Here is a 25,236-nt window from a genome sequence, read left to right as displayed (position 1 = left end):
CCGCCCCCGCCCGCGCCCCGCTCCTGCGGCCGCCCGCGGAGGCGGCGGTGGGAGCCCGGGGCGGGGCCCGGAGCCCATCCCGCCGCTGTGCCCCGCCGAGGGGGCTGCGCCCACAGGGGCTTCCCAGGTGAGGAGGGAAGAGCCAAAATAAGGGATGGGAAGGGCTTGTGTCCGCCCCGCTGCGAAAAGGGTGGTCTGGAGTTGCAGGGGAGACCCTGAGGGGAAGGGACATCAAGGTAGCAGCAGATACATGGGGGCTTTTCAGGGGAAATGCATATCTGTTTAAGATAACAGGGTCGTGTTTCCATCTTGAGGAATCCAGGTATTCAGAAGGGCTTTGGGACAGAAAAAAGCCAGGATTTTTTTCTCCTGGAAATCATTAAAAGAGCTACTGGCCAAACACAGAGGGAAGAGCCAGTAGTTTCTGGCTTTTTGAGGTTTGTTTTCCAAGTGCGATTGAAATGCTAGAGCAGTGCCCTGCAGACTCTCAGGCTTTCACGGAGCTGCGCGTATTTGCCAGTGCAAAGACCTCTTTTGGAAAGTTTTCTGTTTCCAAGGAATACAGTTGCTGAGGAAACAATTCACTTTAGGTTCAAAAATCCCTGCCCAAAACTGTGTACCCTGTCTTGCACACAGGCACATCAAATTAAATGAATGGTTTGTAAACCTCTTAACTAAATTTCCAAAGAAAACATACCCCACAACTGGACAAACAGGACATTTGCTCAGACTTCAGATGAAAAACTCTTGTGTTTATGTGTGTTTGGAGTATAAGGACTCAAATGATAAATTATTTCAAACAAAGTTCTACTGTCTTGTCTTTCCACCTTCTAGAATACAAGTAATCCCTGGGGAAATCTGTAGCAAAAATCAGTTACTTAATTTTGATTTCACATTCAGGAAGAAGAGGTAGAAGTTTCTAGCATAAACAATCTGATGCTTGAAAGATAAGAAATTGTCATCAGCTGTGCTTTAAACATTAGCCTCTGTCTCTGTGTTGCTTGTCTTTCCTTCCACCCTTTCTTATCCTTGCTGTTAGATCCATGGAACCTGTACATTCTGACCATAGGAAAATTTGGGTTGGAAGAGATCTGAGGAGGTTTGTAATCCAACCTATTGGTCAAAGCTGGATCAGCTCTGGGACTGTTCATTAGTTATAGCCCATCCAGGGGGAACCCAGGAAAACTGGTTCACTGCAGCAGCTGTAGGACCAGGCCCAAGGTATATGATGTGATGCTGAGCTAGACAAGCAATAAATATCTGAGGGCTGAGTTTACCTGTGCTCGCTGACTTCTGTGGGAGTTGTGTGTTCAGGTGATGTTCAAGGTCCGTGTGTGTGACGTGTGTGAGGAAGGGAGGTGGCTCTGGGCCCAGTCATGCATCTGCACTTTGCAAAAGGGAAAGCCCATCTCCTAATGGGAGAAAAGCTTTGGAACAGACATCTGGAACTCGTGTGTTGTTCTCTCTCCAGTCACATTCCATCTTGATTTAGTGACCTTGAAAAAGTGAAATGTGTCCTTTTAAGGTGCAAAATACTTTAAACATTGGTTATGTTTAGCTGCAGCAGAGGATTTAAAGTTTTGTGCCGTCCTTGCCACCAAAAAGAGGTTTGGTGATTTTTTTTTTTTCCAGTAAGAGAAATATTGTGAAAATAGAAATCAAAAAAGTAAGTCTTACGAGGAGTAGCTTGAGGGAGATGAGTATGTTTAGCCTGGAGACAGGAGGCTCCCAGGAGACCTTTTTGCTCTCTACACTTGCCTGAAGGGAGGTTGTTGTGAGGTGGGGTATCTTCTCCCAGACAGCCAATAACAGGGGAAGAGGACACAGCCTCAAGCTGCACTAGGAGATAGTGAGGTTGGGCACCAGGAAGGATTTATTCACTGAAAAGGTGGCCAGACATTGAAGAGGCTGCCCAGGGCAGTGGTGGAGTCACCACTCTTGGAAGTGTTCAAGAAACAACTGGACATGGCACTTAGTGATATGGTTCAGTTGACATGGTGTTGGTCAGAGGCTGAACTCAATGATCTTGAAGGTCTTTTCCATGAAAAGCTAGTGGAAACAAGGTCCTATGGGTCTCACAGTTGCCTAAAGGAGGTAAGCCATGGGCAGAGTGTGGAGCTCTTGGAGCTGCCTTATATCAGGTCTTCACTGCACTGCCTTTGGGAGTGTCACAGTTGGAGGCCAATACCTGGTGTTACTCCCAAGGCAGAAGCACCCAGTTTTGACAACAAAGAAAAGTCTTAAATGATATTCTGTCTTTCCAAGATTAGATATTATCAAACTATCTATTCCCTAGACAGTGGGGAGCACCAGGTGAATGAGTGACAGGGAGAAATAGACCAGGTTCTCCTCTACTCCTCTCCTCTGCTGGGTAATTCTTTCATCTCTCATTTGTTGAATGATATTTCTCTTACCCAGTAGCATCAGCACCCTCTTTGATTATGAATGATGACTCAAGGGACAGTAGAAAAAAAAAAGAACAGGACATGTGTAAGTGCTGGAAATTTAAGGACTGGAAGTCTTAGTCTTAATCACAGTATTTCATCTTTATTTATGAGGGTAAAATAGCATATATTTAGTAATTGACCACCTAGTAAACAGAGTTAAATTGCACTTATTCCATTACAGATGAGGAATCTTTTATTTAGCTAACATGTAAATATATAGTGAATTATTTAGCTAGCATGTAAAAATTACTGTTTGATAAAACTGTGAAATAAATACATGTGAATTGATTACTTTGAATTATGACAGCCCCCTCTCCTGCAGTGCACTATAATACATGTTTTCTTAATTTACATGATTTTAAGGTAAAAAGTGAGAAGAAAGGAATGGATAAACATAAACCCCATCCATTACTCCATTACTGACAAATAAACAAAGAGGGAAAATTTAGAGGGTTCAGAAATTTTGTGTCAGTGGATGCCTCACAACATAATGCTGTTTGAAAATAATTTTTTTTAATAGAGTTGTTACAACTCTATCCTATTGACCAAAAGTAGCTTTAGATATAAAACCCAAATTTAGGTCAGCCTAAGGCCAGCCTCTTTGATAGTGCGTGTTATCTAGAAGGTCATAATCACAGTCAACATCATAATCACAATCACTGACTGTCCTGCAGAGCATTTCAATTATGCTTTTTGAAATATTGGCATAGGTCAAGTTTTTCTTCTGAGCACTTATAAACCAGTCTGAAACTACTAGAACTGTTGACTGAAATTTTAACCTGATTTTTATGTACTTCATTAGACTGAAGATTTGTATAAGAACAAGTCCAACTGCTCAGTCTTAATATTATTCAGAAAGGATAAAAGAGGAGGAAGAAACCCAAACCCCCAGGAAGTTTCTTTTCCATTTTTCCATGGCAGACGGCTGCTCAAACACTGTGGTGCAGACTGGAAGCAGGAGGTTTTTCTTGAAATTTTCTGTTTCCTTTCCAAACCTTCACATCTCTAATTAGATTCTTTTTGCCTTCTGACTATTTAGCAGTTAAGAGCAGGGAAAAGAAAATTATGTCCAGTCCTTCAGTGTGAAAACTATTGTGCCACTGTGTCTCAAAGTTCACACTGTCCTGTGGCACATTTATTAGGAGACAACAGGGATACCTGTAGTACTGATAATACATACTAAGTCTTGGACCCAGCCCATCTTTGTGGTATGCTGCTCAGGAAGCTGTTCTTTTTCAGCTTTTATTTTCAGTTTAATTTACTGGTCAGCATTCTACAGGGATTGTGTTAGCCCTGATTTACACACTCTGGGCAAATCCCAGGACCTCATCTAATCAGAAAAAACACCTGAAGAGTCATTTCCTTTTCAATATAATTACTTTAATTACAATATGTAGTATGATAAAGGTTGCCCATGCAATATCCCTGTTCATTAACTATTGCAGCACGTCAAGCATTTGTACTGCCTTGAAAAGCAGTAGATTTTTTCACCTGCAAGGGCCTTACAGGTGCCTAAGAGAATGATTATGATTGCACTTCTCCTAAATAATGGGCAGATGGCTGTCTCCCTCATCTTTCTGACCTCAGGTTGTCCTTATCAATGAGACCGTCCCTTTTTTATTTTCAATTTAATGATATGCATGAAAAGTCCTGAGGAAAACATAACAGCTATTTTCCTGCTAAGGTAACCTGACGATCTTAATGATGTCCCCTGCTTGTGGAGATAGAAGAAGGAATGGGAGAACAAAAAAAATCAAACCCAAAAACCCCTTAATCCCAAATGATAGAGGGAACCAACAAAAGGGGATGAAAGTGGTTCTTAGCATTGCCAGTACATGACCAGCCTGACTCACACCAATCCATATAATTTATACTTTTTAATGTCAAAATGGGCATGGGCAGCTGTTTTAGTACCTAGCCATGTTCTTCCAAGATGCCCTTAGAAAATGTACCTCTCCTGTGTGCTAGTTAGGATAGACTAACCCATTGTCAGGCACCCATCAAAGCCTCCCCATTCCTTAAGCTGACAGCTCCGGATATCCAGCATCAGCCTGATTTGAAAGGCAGAGCTTTCTTCATCCTGAGGCAGCCCAGTAATTTCTGCAACACTATTGCTAATTTGGAAGCTGACAGTTTCCATCTCCCCACCCCTTTGGTTTATTACAAACATTTCATCAGACTGGCTGTAGCCTGCCGTGTCCTTCTGCGCTCTGGGCAGGGGGGGGACAAGCAAGGCTGTCAGCAGCGATGCTCAGTTGCTGTGGTGATGTTCCTCCTGGAGCAGGCGGCTGCAGCAAGTCCCCCACCCCGGTGGCACCTAGCCCAGGCTCTGGATGGACCAGTGGAGGCTTCCAGCTGATTTAATTGGTTCATTGTTCCCTGGCTTGATGTAATAAATTCATTGTTCCCCAGTTCAACTTAATTGAGTCATTGTTACCCGATTTAACTGACTGATTGCTGCCTGACTTGATTTAATTAATTACCGCCTGAGTTGCTGAATAAGCAAGCTCCTGCTGCCAGTTGCCAGAACGGCTCATGGCTCCTAATCCATGCTGTCTACCTCAGCCCCTTGTCCTATACCAACCTGCACTTCTCCTGGGACCTGCTCTCTGTTCTACTCTAGACACATCCTCTGTTACCTTCCCTTTTCTGTTCCCGTAGCTTGTCCCCTACTCAAGGAGCTCCTCTAATTCACCCTCTAATTCTTCTTTCCATTCTCCTCTGCCTTTTCATGTCTTTAGCCCTAGGACTACCTTCACTTTTCCTCGTGGAATTCTCACCACTGTGTCTCACAGCAGCCATCCCTGCTTTGATTCCTCTAAAGCTGCTCTTGAGTTCCCCTGAAGGCTTTGCATTTCACTTGTTTCATGCATGACGGATTGCCCTTCCTATAGTGCGACTTTTTGTATCCTATTCTGCCCAGGAATCCTATGCAGGCATCAGCATTTGTCCAGTGCTCTCTTTCTTTCCCTCATTTCCACTACTTGCCTGTCCTATTTTTTTCTTCCTTTAAGGTACCATCCAGAAGCCCCTCCCTCCTCTTGTTGCATGTTATCTAGCATCCTCTAGGCTCTTGGCTCTTTTTAATCCGTTCCCTGCCCCAGATCCATTCACTTGCTTTGAGATTTCTGTGTCCACTGTAAGGGTATCTGCCCTGATTGCTCCTTCTCTTTAGCCTGTTGTTTTCACTTTAGATGTTCTGATGGTGGTTCAGGTTTCTTGCCGACTTTCCACTTTCTGGCCCTTACTTCATTCCCCTTCCCCAATCTCCCCAGATCTCTTTCATTTATCTTTCTGTGTTTCACTGTCTCCATTCAGCAGAAACATGAGATATAGCTAAATTTTGTCCTCTTTTCTCTGCTGTTCTGCTCCACATTCCATCTGATGTAAATCTGGGAGCAGGCACGCACTTGTTCAAGCAGAGAATTACTGTTCTCCAAAGTAATTGTGTCAAGGTGTAAGTCTGAATTTATATTAATGATCAGCGTGAGTCCAGACTTCTCCGTGACCACTTCAGTTCAGTGCATAGAGGTGAGGTCAGCTTTGTCTGTGCTGTCAGTCCAGTATGCACAACATCTTGCGTGAGCAGACATCCCTCCTGGCTTTGCATTGTCCTTGTTGGGCATGACATACTTCCTGTTCATTCGCACTGTCTCAATGTATCCATTTTTAATTTTCATTTATGGGAAGAAGGTCCAGGAATGAGTGCTTGTCTCTCCAGTGTAAGCGCCATCATTCAGTTGCCAACTGACATCTGGCTTCTGTATTCTGGGAAGTTTCCCCTCCTTCCTCTGGCTCTCTCTTTTTCACTGGTGTGTCGATGTTTTCTTGAAGACAGAATCTCATTGTCTACAAAGACACCTCTTTCCCCCTCAAGTCTTTAAGGAACCTTCACTCATAGAATCACAGAATCATTTAGGTTGGGAAGGACTTCCAAGGTCATCAAGTCCAGCCTTTGACTGAGCACCACTTTGTCAACTAAACCGTAGCACTATGTGCCGTGTCTGGTTGTTTCTTGAGCACTTCCAGGGATGGTGACTCCACCACCCCCTCGGGCAGCTGTTCCAGTGACTGACCACCCTTCCAGTGAAGAAACCTACACTGCAGGGCTGAGGGTCTTCCACATCACTTGCAGTGAATTAATCTGTCTCTGCCTTTTTTCATGCATGTAAAACCACGGTGTTCCTAGGGCATTTTTGTTCAAACCCTTCTGGGTTTCATATGGCAGATTCCATTGATTTCAAATACCTAAAAATCTTGCAAGATGTCTTAGGGGAGCTCAGTCTTTGGGTTTTGGGACTTGGGTTTTTTTTTTTTTGGTGTGTTATGGGTTCATTGGTGGGATTATTTTTTTTTTTTTTAATTCAGTCTCATTTCAGTTTATTTCTTTTTCTTACAGTCTCCTAAAACTGAATGCAGTTCTCTTAGGTTTCTCTCAGTATGTTAGGCAGAATAATCAGCTTTTTTGTACCCTAGTTAATGCAACTCAGCCGTATTTCTGCTGCTCTAACATCTATTCTCTCCCCTCTAGAGGCAATTCCCTTTGAATTCATCTTTGCAGTTCCTTTCCTGCTGTTGGCTTCTGCACATGTGCTGATTTACGGAGGCCATCAGATTTTGCAGATGATACAGATATGGCAATCCCTCTCACATTACTGGGATATGAAGGTATGACACCCAGTCTTGTTCCCATGAAAGCTGGTGCCAAACCTCCCATAAAATGTTATGAGAACAGGACTGGGCCTCAGAATCTTCATTCCATTCTCCATGATGGCAATTAAAATACCATTAAAATTAGAAAAAGATTTAGCAGGTGCCAGACTCTTCTTGTTATCTTCCATCTTCTGTGTTTGGTAAGATGTTTTTTCTGATAGTGGTTGCATTCACTGAGTTGATATATACAAAATACGGATGCTCCAGGCTTTTCATAGTGTGGAGCACATGTTAAGAAAAATTGAGGACTGCCCTTCAATGTACAGTCTGCCTTTCCATTTGTAATTGCAAAACACTGCCATGACAAAACCAGTGCTGCATAGATGGCTAAACACTATGTGTGTCCTTTTACCTTTATTTGGTGTGAAGCATATTGTCTTTTACTAAAAAGTTAATGACTGACTGAAGTTGTTCCTTTTTTCAGCCCCACCCTGCACTTTCGATAATTCTGCCCTTTGGGAAAACACTGATATCAAGCACACTTCCTTCAGAAATGAAGCTGGATCTGTGCAAGTCATTTAATCAGAATTTTCAATTGGTATCATTGCAGTGATATAATTATCATGGTGTCAGTATGCACTAATAAATACAAGAGATAAAAACCCCAGAAGTTTTACAAGATTATTTATGCAAGTAGTTTTATCTGAAACTGAGAACCAAACACAACATCAGATGTGTAGCCATTTTGATGCGCTTGCATGCAGGGAAGAATTGCAGTGCATTATGAGATACTTGTCATGGTGCAGTCATGAAAGGCAGAACTGGTTATGCACTGGGAGGTAGCTGAGGTCTCTTTTCTCCACATTTGAAAATCTGAAGAATTTTCTGTCTTCCTCTGTTTTAATCCAGTAGGTTTCCTTCCTCTGCATTCCAAATTACAGAGCTGTGGTGAAGGACACAGAACAACTTCTAACATGCCAACACATAGTTAACATTAGTACAGGGAGCTGAAAAGTCAGTGTCCTACACACCTGACCTTAGAGATACATGTTAACAAAAAGCCCTGTCCCTCCCATGCATGCTAAGAATACCATCAGCAAATGCCACCACAGGACGTTCAGGAGTTGAAAATTCTCCAGATAAATCACGTTGGTAATTATGTTCTGTGTCTCTGGGCAGGGGTGGTTGAATAGCCCTAATTTGGAAAGTATTTGTTAGACTCTTCTGAAAGAAGGTCAACTTCTAAGAAGCAAGAGGGGCCTCACAAGGGGCATCTTGTAGAGGCCACATTTCAGAGGCTAGGTCAGGGGCTTCTGCATAGGTCACAGAAAATTAATGAATATAGATACAGCAGAATTTGGACAAATGAGTTTAACCATTTGTACCTGCTTCTACTTTACAGCCAGTAAGAGACATGAATTTGGGAAAGAATATATAAATACAAAGCTATATATACATGCAAATTGTCCATTTGCCTTACTGGCTCGGTTAGGCAGAGTAGATACATATAACCCTCTAGTTCAGCTATTCCACTGTCACAGGATCCAGACTCACCACTAAAAAATGGTCTTCCTTTAAGATTTGCCTTTTATTTTCTACTCTTTTTTTTTTTTTTCTGAAAAGCATTTACAATGTTTTATGCAGCTGTGCAAAGGAGAGTGAACCATGTTCTGCTGGACAGAGGCTCTGTAAATTAACCCTTAAATGTGAGCTGATAAGGGCCTACAGGATTTAGTCTTAGAAACACAATGCTTGTGGGAACTTAAGAAATGCAGCGCGAGAGTCAAAATTAATTAGCCACTAAGTTCTCAAATTATTCGTCTCCCTCAAATGTTTTGCTCTCTATGATTGCTTAGAACCGCATAATTCCATAGTGTCATTGCTCTCATATATTCTTTATGCTTTTTTAATACACTTCAGCTGTGGAAGGCCATGGTTTCTATTGGCAAAAAGGATGATTGTGGTTAAAGTGTATTTATGGGCCTTTGACTGCCCCATCACTTGGATTACTGCAGCTGCGTATTCACTTTCAAATTACTCATGAGAAAATAGCTTCAAGTATTATTGGTTACATTGACATTTTCACTTTGTAAATGATCATGTCTGAGAAATGCTGTCATTTACCTTCCTATTGGAAGTGTCACAACTAATGGCAATCTTCAGAGCTCCAGGTGTACATTTTCCTTGATGCCTCTGAGGCGCCGAGGGTCTGACATGGATGTTTCCATAAATCCATGAAATCATTCACAGGGACCATTGAATAAGCAGGTAACCTACCTACATGTTTGCAGAAACAATCCTTAATGAGTAAATGCCATCAATCTCAAGCCAATGTGATAGAAAAGCACAATATCAATGCTACTCATGTGCCAAATATTCCTTAATATCTTTGGCCAGAATGGAAAAATGGCTTTCTGCTGGTTCAGAATGGAAACCTCAGCAGTAATTCACATTTTTCCTCATGAATTAAAGGAAATATTCTCCATTAATTTGCTGCCTACTCCCAGACTTCCAAGATGAAAAAGGAGCAGGCTTTCCCAGAACTTCCCATGTCTCCCCAGACAACTGGCCAAGGATCCTATGTTGTCTCTATCTTAAGGGATGCTGGCTTCCAAAACATGACAGGGGCTTTTCCTTTACTGGCTGTTTAAAAGAACTAATTCACATTACTTTCCTCCTTACCTCCCTTGCACCGTACCAATGAAATGAGAGAGCAGGTAAGAGCTTGCCTTGAAAACATTATGTTTAATTGTGATGAGGTCCATGGAACTCCAGGGGGTCTCATGGCTCATGTCCTCCCTAGTCCTCTTTCTCTGCTCCCACACAGCCTGCTGCTTCTCACTTGGGGTGTGTCACTGTTTTTTGCACCTTCTAAGCCAAGGAGTGAGATTTTTTCCCTGTTCTCACAAGCATTTTGATTATCTAAGCAGTTCAGCAAGCAGTGGCAAAAAGTAATGAGTTTCCATGAGGTACTCCAAATGGATTGTGACTTTGATTTAATGATTTGCAACAATGGAGTGCAAGATTTTGCTATGTCAGCTACTGGATTAGAGCAGGAGTCATTCTCAGCACGTGCCCACAGGAGCATCTCCAATGCGAAATGCTTTAATCACTCCTCACGCAAGCTGAGTAAACTGGACTCTGCAACATGAGCAGAAAGTTAGCAGCATTTCCCTGCTCAAGCACCATTGTCCCCAGCCCCAGCACTTGCCTAACTTTTGAAAGAATTGAGTTATGGAGTGACCAAAGGAAGTCCTGACAAACCTCCCCTCTTCCTTTCAGGAGAGAGTCACTAAGTTAGGCTGCCAGTCCCTGCAGAAAGAGAAGGGAGAAAAGGATTTTTCCAGCTTTCATCCCTCCTGTGCTAACTCTCAGTTCCCATCAATTGAAGCCACTGAGATAATCTTTCCTCTAGTGCCAGAATCCCCAGATGGGTAAGTCACAGTAGTCAAGCCAGTTTTGTCAGAATAGTCCCAGCTCAAATCACAGCCTTTCTTTAATTTGGTCAGGTACAACTCATGCCTCATGGCCTGTATGAGATCCTACCTGAAGAAGTAAGAAATATATCCTTTGCCCCACAGGATATAATTACAGTAATGCCATGGGGTGTCCTCTATCCCCTGAAGCATCTGGGCTGCTGTGAGAGACATGGTGCAGAGATCAGCCAGCGACTCTTAGCACACTGCTGAGCCCATTAGCATTATCTAAGAGTTTTCATTCAGCAAACACTGTTGACTATCAGTGGCCAGTGAGTGCCTCTCATCTAACTCCTGCTCAGCGGAATTGGCTGGTCTCTGCTTAGCCAGCTCTCCCATCAGACGCTGCAGTTAGGATTACACCTAGGGGCAGCCTATCCCATCAAAAACCAGGCCACAGCCGTTCCTAGGTAACCATGGGCTAACATGCCAACCTGCTCCCCTTGTCCAGATGCCCATCCAGCCCTCCTCTCTTCCTCACTAGTGTGGCCAGAGAGACACAGAGTCAGCTGAGTAGGCAGAGGTTGGGCAATGCAGGACAGTCATACCCTCTGCTTTGCCTGGTTTGGCATGATGACATTATTTTCTGGGGCAACAGGAAGATCTGAGGAGCACCTGTGGTTCATGAGGGACACAATCTCCAATTTTTTCTGCTGCGTTGGGTGCATGTCTGTGTGGTAATCTGCAGTGTGGGGGATTACCAAACTGACTCAGGTCATGGGAAGCCTTGTCCCATGACACTTAAAGGTCCCCACTGAGTCTGTGCTAGACATGTTTAGGTTACAGGAGAACCTCTTTCTTCACCATCAAGCAAACCAGTTTTTCTCCTAAGGACTCTTTCCATTTATCCCAGCCTTCTGCCAAGCAATGAATGGACTCCTGCTTACCTCATCCTGACAGTCATCCCCTTTGTCGTGTGCACTGGCTAACATCTCTGAAATTCTGGCACTCAGCAGTTTGGATGTTTTGGATTGGTTTTAGTGGACGAGATAACACAGCCTGACTATGATCTCCTATGGCTGCAAAACTCCAGCCTCATGGGTGTCCTCCCCATGACAGGGAAGGGGATCTTTCTGCCTTGCTGTGTAGAGCGAAGAAGGGAGGTCACCCTTTGGAAACTGCCTTCTATTTTCCTTCCCTCACCCCATGCAGCAAAATTGTCCTTCCACCATGGTCAAGATGTGCTGTGGCTGCAGGGGAGGAAAGATTTGCCTCTTAGCCATGAAACCAGATTTGCTTTGGTTGTAGATTATTCTCCACCTAGTGAAAACAGTCTATGGACTGTTTTTGGATTATGGAGTTCAGCTTCTCTGTACAAGATTTTCAGCCACTCATCTTGGTTGGGATTGGAGAGATAGGAGAGAGGGTGGAGACCATCAACTGAATGGAATCACCAAAGCACTCCTGACATAAAACATGAGACAAAATCCATATCAAAGCCAAGTGAAAGGCAGACACAAAGAAATATTATGCTGTGCTCTGGTTATCTATGTGGTCTTCTGCCACAGGATAGGAAGACTAGAAAAAAGGGACAGGCAGGTTTGAAATTGGATTGGCAACCATCAACAGTGTAACCAAAATGGACACTTAATAATGTGTAGAAGAGCTGACTCAGATTTTGATGCTGTCTTTTAATTTAGGATTGATGCCTGTGTAGATTATGTGGCACATTTGCTGGACGAGTTCTCATAGAATATAGATGTTAATACAGCGGATAATTATCTGTATTTTGTGCCAAGCCAAAAGCCACATTATGGAAAGGTTTTTAAATGCAAGCTTAACAAAATTGTTCAAATGCAGAAATGAGAATAGGAAGGTTGATCGATGTGTAAATGATGATTCACATCTAACTTCTTTTTTATGTGAGTCGCCTTAAATTTAAAAAAGAAAATCCTCTAACAGTAGTTTTCAACCTGGGCAGGCGAAGGCTTCAGCTATTGTGGTCTCCTGCACAGAAAGAATGTGCAAATAGTCCCCAGTGGGAATTTTGGAGGGCAAGATCTGCTGACACTTAGCCACATCCCTGTTCTGGTGTTTCGTTGTCTCCCTGCAGAAGATGGGGCTGCTGAAAGCTCTTTTCTGGGCTGTTTCCCTGTGCTGCAGGGCTGATGCATTGCTCTGAGGTGCTCAGGGTATGAGGGGGAAGCAGGGTGCCTATGAAGCCTTTTAACTCTTCACAAGCATAAACATTTCTGTTTAACTTCCAGAATCCCTCTTCCCTCAGGGGAAACTGCTGCTTGTTTCTGTTTTTCCAGTGTATGTGAGAACAGGCCTGTTATTACTGGCACTCCCTTCCCATGGATGCATTTTTCTTGGTTTAAGAGATTCTGAATTTTTACAAGGGAAACATTAGACTCTTTTGTTAAACCTTCTGTATTTTATGTGAACAGAGGAGTTTTCTGTGTACATTTTATATCATCAGGGCCTTGAACATGAGTGACTTCTTCTTTACTCAGTACTTCATATACAACTCTGCTCTTTCTTCAGCCATGAAATAACCACACCAATGACAAAACAAAAGTCATTGCCTACCTATAAAACCAATAGTAAATTTGCAAAACCAGAGTACAAAGCAGAGCTAAATAGCTGCTCTTTCCCTGTTTTTATGAGAGATTAGTCTTGCACATAAAATCCACATCCCAACTGTAAACAGGAAGAAGAGCTGCAAGGCACAAACATCCAGAGGATTTGGGTTGTCAAATGCTTCTGTGATTTTTCCCAGTGTGGCCCATACCCTACCAGGACAATCCTTACCCAGCAGCCCAAGACCGAACTGCTGCAAGCACTTGACAGTCTCACCTCCAGGAGAGACTCTGCCTTTTTCTGGGGTGCAGAGGTGTGGCTGACACAGGCAGCTGCTGGGTCAGCAAAAGAACTGAAATTTGTGCCTCCAAAACCCGTGCCACAAGCTACACAGGAGCAGAAAATATTTTCTCATCTCGATGGTTTGCTACCAAGAGTTATGGTCTATCAAATAGTGCCAAGACCTACCTTTCCTCTTCTGCTATTCCCTCAAGGAGCCTCTTTTATTTTTCCTTTCTTCCATTAAAAAAAATAAATTTAAAATTGTGCTGAAAGCAGCCTTATTGGAATGGATACAATCCAGCTAAAGCCCAAGCTCTGAAACATCAGATTTCCCCCCATCTTTGAAGGCATTCACATCCTCCCTGTGGTAAGCACTGGGACTCTGAGTCCACCTCATCAGCTTGTAGTAGAGCTCAGAGAGGGAATCAGACCAGCTTTTGTTTCATGTGCCTCTGTGGCTTTGTGGTGACACAGATCACCTCCCATGTATTGACCCCATTGGGAATGCAGCGGTCTTCCAAACTCTTTTGGGAAATCACACATCCACTTGGGCTTTCCTGCTCAGTTTCCCAGCCTAACCCCAGAGAACAAATGTTCCCTGGGACTTTTCCTGGGGGGGACCCTGTGGCATGAAGCAGGGATACAAGTACGGGATACTAATTTTAAGTAGTATTTCACACATTACTTAGTGCTTAAGGGCAAAATTCATGCTGCCCAAAATACTTTCCTAAGTTTGCAATGCATGGCATTTGCAACAGAGTAAATAGGTACATTTTAACACTCCTCATGTCCACAAAGATGTCTCTGTAACCCGTACCACATCAGACATTCACAAGGCAACAGCATGATATGGGAATACATTTTAGTGTTGTAATGTTTCCAGAGGAGACCCATTCCTGCTCTCCCTCCCAGAGGGGTCCAGGCTGCCATTACAACCACATTGAGCAAGAACGAGGTGGAGATGTCCATTAACCCCTTAATTAAGTGCTGAGATGGCAGTCACAAGTCAGGGTGTGTCCAGAACAGCCAGATGAGCAACTGCAAAGAGAAGGAATCACATTTGAACCCCACAGGGCTGTGGACAGTACCTGTGGTAACAGCACTGAGTTTAAATGCAGCTTTCCATTTCTGGAACTTAAAGAAGCTGATGGTGATTAACCAGCTAATCTGCCATCAGGAAGCAGAAATTTCTCTTTTGGAGCGTGGAGGAGTCAATCTGAGTGCCCTAACATCAAGCAACTGTCAGCACAGGACAAGGAGACAGACTTAAGGCACCTTTGCCACAAGACCACTCTGGTTTTCTCACAATTCCTTTTATTTGTTTCCCAGTTACAAGAAAAATGTAACTACAAATTCTGCTGCTGTCTGTCCTGCCAGAGCTGTGTGCTGCAGGAGACCACAGGAAATGAGGTGAGGTTTATCCCACCTTGATTTTCTTGCCAATGCTCACCCGCAGAGTTGGCAATAGATGGTGATGGTTGACGAAGCTGTTGTTTTTAGCATCTTCTCCATAGCCTCTGACCAGGACACCAGGGGGTAAAATGACATTGCCAGACATCTCCAAAGACTTTGGTAGAAGAGCACAAGGTCACTGAGCTGCTCTGCCCAGTCATGGCCACAGGAGTAGTCAAGGTTGTTCTCTCATACAAGGATGGAAGGGTCCCAGGGCAGGGGTGTTCCTTGGCCCGATGGGTTGCTTTGGCAGGTGAATGGTGCTTGGGTCGCAGGTGCTGCAACACCTCAGCTCAGCAATCTGTAGGCAGATCTCAGCCATCCCTTGTTGATCGTAGCCAAGACAGCATCCCATGAGAATAAACTCTGGGAAAAAATTAATGGATGTACAGAAGACCAGTAGAAATGTAGAAACATAGAACTGGACTTCCAACATCCCTGGCTCATCACAATCCAAGTTTCTTTGTGATCCTCACCAACAATCTCTCTCAGCATTAGCAGGAGCAAAATGTGTGGGAAAGAATAAAACAAAGTATCTCAAGAATCAAATTGCCATGCCAACTAGAAGGCAAAGAATATATGTCACAAGATAAATCTTGTATAGAACAATGTGCAAAAGTGAAACCATTTAATTTTTTAACAAACATCAGTGCAAATTTGAAACAACAGTGAGTTTTCATCTTTAGTTCTTTTCTCCTCCCTTTATTCTTTCTTCCCCATTTTCCCATCTTAATTTCATTTTGGTAAATATTTCTCCCTGTTGCTCAGATAACCGTATCTGATTGCAGAGACTTGAAGCATAACCAATGATGAAAGACGACCTGAGGGATATCGGAGTGCACACACCACAGGGGTGTGGACATAAATCCCTGAAATATGCTGGCAGTATGACCAGAGTCGTTCTACCTGTAGGTTAAGTCAAGATAAGAACTTGCCTGATGGTTGTACACAGAGGATTAGACAAAACCAATTCTTCATGCTTGTTAAAAATCCACCAGGACTGTTGGCTTGAGATGGAACTGAGCCTGCAGGTTGGAGGGTGAAGGGGAGCCTCATGTGTCTTTTGACACAAAATATGATGGTGACCCTCTATCCCAATGATGCACTCCCAGCTGGGAGAGTGGGAACAGAGAGTTAGCCCTACCAGCCAGGATCAGGGGTTTTGTCCCAGGTGGGCTTTTCAGCTCAGGGCTGGCATGTTGCAGCTGGTCCTCCTGCACCAGGCTCACAGGCACCTCTGCCTCTTCATGGCAGGCTTCAGTGCCACCTGCAGCTCAAGGTCACTGCTGGGCGCTGGTGGCACTGGGGTGGTGGCTGCCCCCGGCAGCAGCCAGCCCTCTAGGGGGTTACATAAAGGCAGTGGAACACGTCTGCTCCGGGCACAGGCAGTGAGGCATGCAGTGAGTAGATGACTAATACCCCCACACTGGCCTACTTAGAGCCAGGGCAGCTTCGCTACCTGCTGCTCTGGGGGGTCCCCACAGCACTGATGGGCAGGGGAGAAGGACGACCTCTTCCTGGAGTGGAGGGCAGGTGAAAAAGCCTCTCCTCAGACAAAGATGCTGAGCAGGGATTGCCCATTCATACATGAGGAGGGCTTAGATTTCACAAAAAAGAGATACTCAGAAAATACTGCTGCACCGTGCACTCAACATCTCATACAGAATGTGTTCCTCAGGTGTTCCTCAACACCTTCATACAGAATCTTCTTAGAAATTATTTACAAATACCAAGCAAAGTTGAAGGCACAGCCATGCAATGCTGATCATCGGTTTGCAGGATTTTATGAGTGCTGACTGATGATAGACACCCTCTTTGAAAAGTCAGGGCTGCTTGTGTCACCTGGTGAGTGCAAAGATCTCTGCAAAGAGCACAGGCAAGCAGAAGAGGTCAAATCAAACCCAGCTCCCACAGTGCATTATTAATCCTGCAGATTGTGTGTAGTGGAAACAAAAAGTCATCTTAAAGTAGCCAAATGCTCTAATATAAAGAACTAATTAAAAAAAAACTCTCCCAAACTATTAACAACAAATAGAACGTGTTCTTGAGAATGAAAGCTCACATGGTTTTATCCCAGACCTCTGACTCTCAGATGCTGGCAATACTGGAGCAGTGCCAGGTGTGTGTACCTGCTTTCCCATCTCGTGGCTCCTTCAGCCTAGCCCAGGCAGGGTTTGTCCTGCCCCACCACAGCTGGAGTGTGGACCGGCGCTGATGGAGAGCATCTCTGCGTGGATATCTTGTGAGTTTGAGCGGCTCAGGTGTCAAAGGGAACTCTCAGTGGAAAGCTATGGCCATAGACATGCTATTTTTAACTGTTGAAAGCTATTTAATGTTTAATCCCTCAGTTCACCTCTCCCTCAGGTCTGTACCTCTAGCATTAATGCAGCTATTGTTCACGTGTTTAAACTTTCCTTGTTATCAATCAGCTCAGAAACTGAAAACACTCACATTGTGGATCCATAATATCTCCCTCTCCATCAGATGTTAAGATGTCATAGGACAAGTGCTGGGTTTTTGCAGACTTATGGACCCATTTTTATCCTGAAATTCTTTATGGTGAGGCCATTGATTGGGCTATGCAGCAGGACAGCAGCAGTGACACAGAGAAGTGCAGGGCTCATCCATCAGAGCAAAGGGAAGGAAGCGCTGCTCTAAATGAGGCCATGTTTGTGCCACAGCAGCAGATATGCACAGGGAGGGAAGATTTTTTTTCCTTGCAAGCATGGGGCCAGGGCCTTGGCCATAGCTTGCAGCTGACAGGGAACAATCAGCTCCTGGCTTAGGAGGAGAGCAGGGAATGGAGGATGACTCACAGCCCAGCCCAGTCCTCCCTCCCTGCCAGCCACAAGTGCTGGGCAGCAGATTTCAGAGAGGAAGAAAAGGACAAAGCCACTCATCATCCACTCCTGTGTTCTCCACTGATTCACTCTTTGCTCATCTAGACAGGGCTGAAAATAACAGCATGCAAAAGGAAGGGCAAGAGGTGCAGGCAGCCCAGGTGGGAGGTCTGAGCATGCCAGAGTTTGTCTGGGATCACCACTGAGCATGGTCTGGGCCACTCTGGCATGGCAGCTAATCAGTCTGAGGACTGGGAAAAGACACACATTGTCTTCACTCCTCTTAAAACAGAAGTGAGCATTGATATGATGTGATTTAATAGAGGCTAAGGATGTTTGCATGAATTAACTGGAGTGCGAGGTCCTGGTCTGGACATGGTTCTTGCAGACCTGGACAAAATGAGAAGCATTCAAGGAGCACAAGAATCAAGAGAATTATACACCAAGTGATTCAAAATTAAAAATGTGGCTCATTTATTCCAAGGGAAGAATATTTCCAGAACAGACATGGAAACAATTCTCTAACACATACAGCATTCTTGAGAAAATGATTGTTTTATATTATCTGTAGACAAAGACATGAAGAAATCAATTTCCCTTCTGCAACAAAGAGTCCTTTGACAACCCACTAGGGAACGTTTCCAAGATGTACAAGGCGTGGAGTGTGGGGAGAGGCTGGAGAATCCCTTTCCAGAAAGATTTTTCAGGAGTCCTTAGACAAACCTGGGTGTGATGTTTTGCTGCACTGAGTGCCTGTGGTGGGGGTCCAGTAGGGCTCCTGGGTGTCTCAGTGCAGAGAGGGAACCCAGCAATCCTGCCAGGTCTCCTCCTGGCTTACATTTCATCGCCTCAAATGTGGCATTAAGTATTCTTGGCAAGAGTTGTGACTTGGCTTGAACAAGCATTTGATAAGATCCATAAAGCTAAACACAGATTACTGCTCTATAAGAAAGTGTTGAACAGCAAATATTCCCCACTTTCTATGATCTAAACCATGTTAATTCTGTAAGCACAATTCATAACACATCTGGAGCCAACTATTTCCATCTACTTATAGACAGTGTTAAGTGAGCTACTGTTTTAATTTTGCTGAGCCAGGCAGAGATAATACCCCCAGGAAACAGTTTAAGTAAAAAGTAAAAATGGCAGTGTAGGTTGCTAAGTGATAATGATTTGCAAAATATAAATACTTACACAAAGGAAGTTATTAATTCAGAACATTCTTTATATGTCACTACTATAATCTTTTCAGCTGCAGCCCATTATGTACCCTTATCTCACAGCATATTCACTTTGTTTTACAACCAATCCTTTTAATCTGCCCAGTCTTTTCAAATCCACATATTTTATTTGCCCAGCCTTTTGCCATCATCACTCCATGCAATGACACCCATGGACCCATCACACAGAGGATCAGAGACATTTGCACTTGGACACCAAAGAGAGGTTCAAACAATGGTTCCAGTACCAGTGTACTGTCCAACATGGGTGGCTGAGCAAATCTCCATTTGTCATCATCCATGGAGGAGTTAGTGGTGCAGAGTCCATCTGCATAACCTATCTGTTATTTATTAATTCCTGCACAACATTCTGCCCTTTGCCTTAGATGAAGACACAGGAGATGAGAGGCTGTAAATCTAAGGTGAAAGGACGAATGGTTGCAGGACAATGGAGAGTGTTGTCACTAATTTAAATATGTCTGCTATTTATACTGTCTTACATGCAGTGACCAAGGAACAGCATTCAGATCTTCCATGGGAATATCTCTTCCAGCCCCTAAGCCAAATTGCTGCTCATGGAAATGAGAAGCACAGAAGCTCCACAACTCCTTGGCCCCATTAATACTTACCTCAGACAATGGCCTGAAGGTTTGCTAATTCTTGAAAAACTGCAATCTTGTTGAAACCTTTGTTTTGTTTTATGACTGTCTTGTAATTTTAGTGTCTCCATGACCTTGTTTACCCTGTAAAATGCTGCCTCCTGAAGCAGATGCCTCTTACAAGGAATGGGCATGACCAGCCCCTGGCATCCCCAGCTCCCTGCCCCACTGTTGGGGTTGACTGGATCCTCCTTGCTCACTGCTGCCTTTAAAGTGATGTGAATCCACTGACAGCAACTTTCACCAAGGCTGCTTCCCATACTGACTCCCAGGAGGTGACTGACTCTAAGGAAGTGACCTTCCATAAAATCAGGGAAGGGCAGTAAAACCTGCTACACTTTTACACTGCTACATTTACACTCTCCTAGTTTTGCAGATTTTTTCTGATGTTCCAGCAGCCTTTCTCCACTAGTTTCACATCCATGTCCTGTTTCCCTCTTCAGTTCTCTCATCTGTCATAGCCTCAGTGTTGACAGTGATTTGTCCTTCCCTGGTTATTTCAACATGCCTGTGTCTTGACTTTATTTCCTATTTCCTTCACAGCTTCCCCTTTCTAAAAGTTATGAGTATCTGCTCTTGTGATTTCTTCATTAGTTTGTGCAATGGGGATGTCCCAGCAGCCCTGGCTTGCTCATACCCTTCCGGAAATTATATTATGTATTGTTTGTGTAGCTTTACCATGTTTCCAAAATTCCCACCACCACTCTGTCTTGGATTGCTTCCTTGAATATTTGTCTTTCTTACAGTAAATTTGGGTTTCGAATTGTTGTGGTTTTGCTTTGGTGTTGTTTTTTTTTTTTTTTTTAACTTTTTACAATGACCTAAAATGCTTCCAAAATATCCCTTTGGAAACCACCTTCTCAAAGTTAGATTTTACTTATTGTGATCAAGTGTCACCCCACCTTTTTCTTCATCTTCTTCTTGGCATCTTTAGATAAACTAATGTGTGGCTGCATGAGCATGGGAGCATGGGTGTTTGCTTATATTAAGTATTAGGCCATGTTGTATATTTTAATTGTTTCTAATTTGCATGTTTATAGGGATCAAGGATCTCTGATTTGTACTAACAATATCTGCGTAATCTCCAAGAGGTGTGTATCAATTCTTTCCTAAAAGAACTCAAAGATCTCTCCAACTGCTCTAAATAACTTGTTCAGTTGCTTAACTCACACTTAGGAAGACTTATGAAAAAAATCTAAGCCATAGATCAAACTCTCTTGATACTTGTATTTGCAGCTACAGCAAGCTTCATACAACCTTGTAAAAGCTTGAAAAATATTATTTAATCTATTTCATAAGCGGTGAGCCCAAGAGTATAGATAAGTATGTGAAGATGGTCTCCATGCCCACAAAAAGGAACAAAGCTCAAGACAAACAGTTAAATGTCAGCCAAAATCGTGGGCATCAGAAGGAGGAGATGTGGGAGGCTGAGCAGCAGTGATCAATCTGCTGGTCTTGGGCTGACAGGGCATCAAATCCCAGTCAAGATTTTTTGATTTGCCATTCTCAGGGCTGAGACCATGGCTTGAGTAAGTGACCCCTGCTAAGGTGCCACCCTCAGATCAGGCTCCTGTGTAGCTCTTGCAGCCATTCCCTCTGCCATCTCCAATCCTCTTCCCCTGGGAGGGTGCATGACCCAGAGCACTGCTGGCCTCCACCGAGGGAAAAATGGGCATGCAAAGGTGCAGTTGAGCATTAAGTAGGCAGCAGTAGGAAAATGAGGGAGACTGTAAGGGACATCCAAACAGGAATGGGTTAACAAAATTAGAAATATGAAGTAGTAGGGCAGGAACTGTATAAAGGTACAAATGCAAGCTAGGAGAAGGCACAAAGCAAAAAGAGACTGAATGGGCCAGGACCATTGCCTGTCCTCCTGGGCAGTGAAGGGAGATGCTGACACAGATCCGAGGATCCCCCTAGTACAGCCTCCCTCAGTCTGGACTGTGCTCAGGGTGTTTTTCAGCCCTGTGCTATCTGTTGTGCTCTATGTGAGATTATTGCCAAAGATGAATATGTACTGTCATAAAATTCTCCCCTAATAAACTTCCCTTCATTAAGTCAGCTTGCATTTTAATTGCAGAGACTATACTTTCTCCACCCAGTTACTGTGGTTTCCCCAGGTATGTAAACTGGGGATTTTAGCCAAGGGTGGAATTGTGTGAACTGTAGCTGGTTCCATTCCAAACTTTCACAAAAGTAAAAGCATGTATTAGGCATTTCATAATTTCCTCACAAAAGGAATAAAAATAGAGGAAGAGCTGTCGCAGATTTGCCATAAGAGCTTTCTCCGGGTAAAATTGTTGGACAGACCACTAAAAACACGTGAAAATAATAGTTCAAGTAACAAAAATAGAAAGGTCTCCTTGAGAAAACCATTACTGGAAGGCCAGTATTTGCCAAACAGGCCTGGAAACAAGGAAAAATGTATCCCAGTGCTAGGCAATAGAAAGAAAGAATATGAAGTGAGAGCTGGAGGGAATGAGGGTTCAGAAAAGCTACATCAGTGAGCACTGGTGCTCCAACACACATCACCTGTGTGGGGTCTCTGCTTCTCAGGGAGGATGCAAGGAGTTGAAAAAGCATCAGGCAGGAGCCAGGGGTTGGGAGAGCTGCCCTGTGAGGCTAAAAAAGGAATATAAAGTCCCACATTACAGGGACTGTGCTGACCACAAGGGTCCTGCTTCTATTGCCCTGTGCCTTCCAGATCCAAACATAAAATCCCTGTGGTCTAAAAAGGCCTTTCTGCCAATAACTTTGTTTTAAGGCTCACAGTGCAGTTGATCACCAATGATCTCAGCAAGCAGCAAGCTGACAGATAAATACTGAGTCAGACATTAAATAGGGAGCAGCTTCATCTAGGAACCTATCGTGAGATTAAATTGGAGAAGTCAAACATTGCTGTCAACAGGGAGGATTAGGAAAAGGCTGCATTTGGCACTCCTGCACCTGCACAGCACACAGCACAGTCCTGGGAGGAATGTGAGTCAGAGGAGTTTCTGCCAACGGGCTGCTGGGTTGTGCCCAGGGAACTGCAATGGGAATGACCAAAACACACCCTTGAGACACCAGCCATGATGAAACAGGGTCCAGATGGCCAGAGTTTGGATCCAGTCTAATGAGTGAAAATAATCAGCATTCACCACAAAGAGTTTGCTTGTAGATGCTGGAGTGGGAGGTTGGTACAATATCTGGGTAGCAGTTAATCCTCACATGTAGCTTTGAAATAAAAGATGATCCTATCAGCAGCTGAGAAACATCAGTAATGAAGGGTCACCACAAGAAACTAATGTGGAAAGAGAGGTGGATGGTGAATGGACAATTCAAATGAAAGCTTAAAAAAAGGAAAAAAAGAAGAAATACAACAAATTATAGAATATAATCATATGGCTACATGAGCTTGGAAATCATGCAAAGGATCATAAATTTTTAAAAAATTGCTGCTAAATACAAGGTTTTGCTTCCCTCAGAGAAACCTCTTGAGGAAATGCACACTAAGAGGATGAGAAGCAACCAGAATAACACTGTTTCAGTGCCACTATTGAAAACAAGCTCACTGAGTGTTGCCAAAAGTAAGGGACAGCTGTGGTGTTAATGCTAAACAAACTAGTCTTCCCATGGTAGCTGGGTTTTATTCAGTTCTGGTCTTTGTGCTTTCCTGCTATAAACAAGGTGATTGTGTGTTGTTCTAGAAGTGTCTCAACATTGCTTTAATTATGCAGCTTACAAATTATCTGTTTTTTTAAATTACTCATAAATCATGACCATGGTCATGTTAAAGTCCTCCTTGTAGGCTCTAACATCCAGTGGTGATCACCTCTACCTTTTAACAAAAATTTCAGAACCTTTGACATGACCACCAGAGGAAGGTCCTGCAACCACACACATCCTGGAAAAAGAGCTCCCATGCTGCTGAGAGATGAATATTTACATCATGGAAAGTTGTTCAGCTTTCCTCAGACCCAAGTCATGCCATCAGGTAGATGGCAGCTGGCAGTAACCCACATCAGCAAAAATCAGAAAAGCTGCAGCAGGGATCACAGAAAAGAGCTTGGACCAGCACAGCACCAGGGCAGATGGATATCAGCTACCACAGGTAAATCATCTTGGAAGGAAAAAATTGATTTTATAGGTGAATAGTCCAAGTTTCTTAGCCTGGAAAATGCGTAAATGAGGATGAGCTGTTAACAACCATTGCCAGCTCTGCAACAGGCTGTGGCTGGCTTCCCAGGAGCTGGGCAGACTGGCCTGTACAGGCAGTACAGCCAAAAGCCCTTTGCTACAGAAACAGGGCAGCAAGCCATGCTGGAGGCCAGCACAGACTGACCTGGCCTAAGAAACAGAGCAAACCCCAGGCCTGTGAGCAAGGCTTCCCACATGGCCTGTTTACTGACCTGCACCAGCATGGCAAAGCAAAGCTTTGCACTCACAGCCAGTGCCGGAGCAAAGTCCCTTTGGCAACAGACAAGAAACTCACCTGCAGCTCACAGGAGAGGTGGCAGCTGGAAGTTACACTTTGTTTTGCTCCTCACAGGCCTGGGGACAGGACTGCCAAGAGGGTGGACATGGCAGTACCTACCCAAGGCTACAGTCAGGGCCACTGGCTGGACAGTTGTTACAGCACGTTTTATGGCAGCAGTCCAGGAGTCTGGACTGTACTTCTTTAAGAAGAGACTTGAAACCAAAAGCTATATTCAGATGCAGTAAGCACTGTTTACATAGTGCAACAAACATGCACCTACCTCCTTTTTACTGATGATTAAATATGTTTGCATTAATCCCTACCTACTGGTTTTCCTACATATTAAATTATTAGAACACTAAGATCAGATTAAATTTGATTTTATTTGTCATAATATAAATAATACCTGCATCTTCCTAAGAAAGAAGATTTGTTCTTTCTTATTTCTTTCTTGTATTCTTGTTTTCTCTGCAGTCATATCCTTATTTTTAATAGTTTTTGTTTTGTAAACAACACACTGGAGTAGTATGAGATAGCAACTGAAGCTATATTCAGACTTCTGTAATCACCCTTTACTGTGCAGTGATACAGATACTGATAGAGGGGAGATGATGTTTGTTGTTAACTTTTCTTTCTCAAGAAGGAAAATCAAAAGCAAATGGAAACATTTCTGGTTTGTAGAAGTACAAAATGTGACTTCATGCTACTCCATAAAATTCAGTATAACATGGACAACAAAATTCAGTATAACATGGCAAGCTCATTTCATGAAATCATGTGGCTATGCAATTTGCTGTCTCCTGTAGCCCGTGGGTTTGAAATGGCACAATTACATAATTCCATTACTGCATGGCTTTGAAATGGCATTGCTGAGTAGTATCAGAAAATCTGGTTTTGTGGTTGCAAGGTGTTCTGGAATGTGGAAAACTATACACTTCTATGACTGCTGCCTTTGTGCCTGGAAATTCCAGAAATATGTTTTTAACTGCACAGAAATACTTTCTATATTACTACTAAGTATTTAGTATGCAGGTTTCACTCCATTAAGTAGGGTTTATAAAAAAAACCAAACAACAAGCTCCACATCAACACAGCTTGCAGTAGAGTCATAAACAACAACCTCATTTTTTCAGTAATATCACAGTGAGGATTTTCCAGCCTCATAATTTTCTCCTTGGACTGCCAAAAAATGCCTCCATTGTATTCCTTAGGAGCATTATCTGTT

The 25,236-nt window shown here is 43.4% G+C and overlaps 2 long non-coding RNA genes across 3 annotated transcripts; one reads left to right on the top strand and one right to left on the bottom strand.

Annotated features, from left to right (window-relative positions):
• Positions 1-65: 65 nt before the first annotated feature.
• Positions 66-23,978, top strand: LOC135294253 (uncharacterized). 2 transcript variants are annotated; one of them, XR_010356389.1, is made up of 3 exons: positions 66-127; positions 20,593-20,643; positions 23,392-23,978. It is a non-coding gene; the product is annotated as an uncharacterized LOC135294253 (long non-coding RNA). The 2 variants fall into 2 exon arrangements; XR_010356388.1 differs by lacking the exon at positions 66-127 and adding an exon at positions 19,263-19,541.
• Positions 7,515-24,155, bottom strand: LOC135294252 (uncharacterized). Its single transcript, XR_010356387.1, has 3 exons — positions 24,027-24,155; positions 9,225-9,377; positions 7,515-8,043 (listed from the first exon to the last, which is right to left on the bottom strand). It is a non-coding gene; the product is annotated as an uncharacterized LOC135294252 (long non-coding RNA).
• Positions 24,156-25,236: the final 1,081 nt, after the last annotated feature.

This window comes from Passer domesticus, chromosome 2 (assembly GCF_036417665.1).
Source record: "Passer domesticus isolate bPasDom1 chromosome 2, bPasDom1.hap1, whole genome shotgun sequence".
Taxonomy (NCBI): domain Eukaryota; kingdom Metazoa; phylum Chordata; class Aves; order Passeriformes; family Passeridae; genus Passer; species Passer domesticus.
This window is presented reverse-complemented; position numbering and strand designations above follow the sequence as displayed.